The following is a 547-nucleotide window of genomic DNA, read 5'->3' on the forward strand; positions in this document are numbered from 1 at the left end:
GAGAATGGTACTGGGAAGTTACAATCCAGAGGGCAAACTGAAACGTAAAGTTTTGTACACAAGTTTGTTGTCAGCTACTAATGCTGTTTGTTCTTAAGTAAGACAAAAAAAATAAAAGATGGGGTTACATTGCCTGTAGCTGGTTGCCTTTAGCCAGAAAGGAAAATTTATCCTAGTGTATTTCCATTGAAATAAAATAAATAATGGAACAAAATAACCTTTTGTGTTATGAACTGTTTTTTATAGTGGAGAAACAGATTGGGTTGGAGATGTATTAGATTTCAAAGTTTCAGTCATTTTCTCTCCGGCTGTGGTGTGTGGTGTAAATGAAGAAAAGGTTAAGTTTACCCATGATAATTCCCTCTCATATTTACATTATCAATCAGCCTTTGTAGCTTTTTGTGCTTTTATCTATTGTTTTTTTCATCGTAATCTTTACATGAGAAGTTCTCGATTCTACAACGCTTATGCTCAGATTTATTCACAAATAGCTCTGACAGATGTGCTCTGGAAGCCCTAGATGCCATGGTTTAAGATCCTGCCAGCT

This window comes from Buceros rhinoceros, unplaced genomic scaffold (genome assembly GCF_000710305.1).
Source record: "Buceros rhinoceros silvestris isolate BGI_N320 unplaced genomic scaffold, ASM71030v1 scaffold2142, whole genome shotgun sequence".
In the NCBI taxonomy this organism is placed as follows: domain Eukaryota; kingdom Metazoa; phylum Chordata; class Aves; order Bucerotiformes; family Bucerotidae; genus Buceros; species Buceros rhinoceros.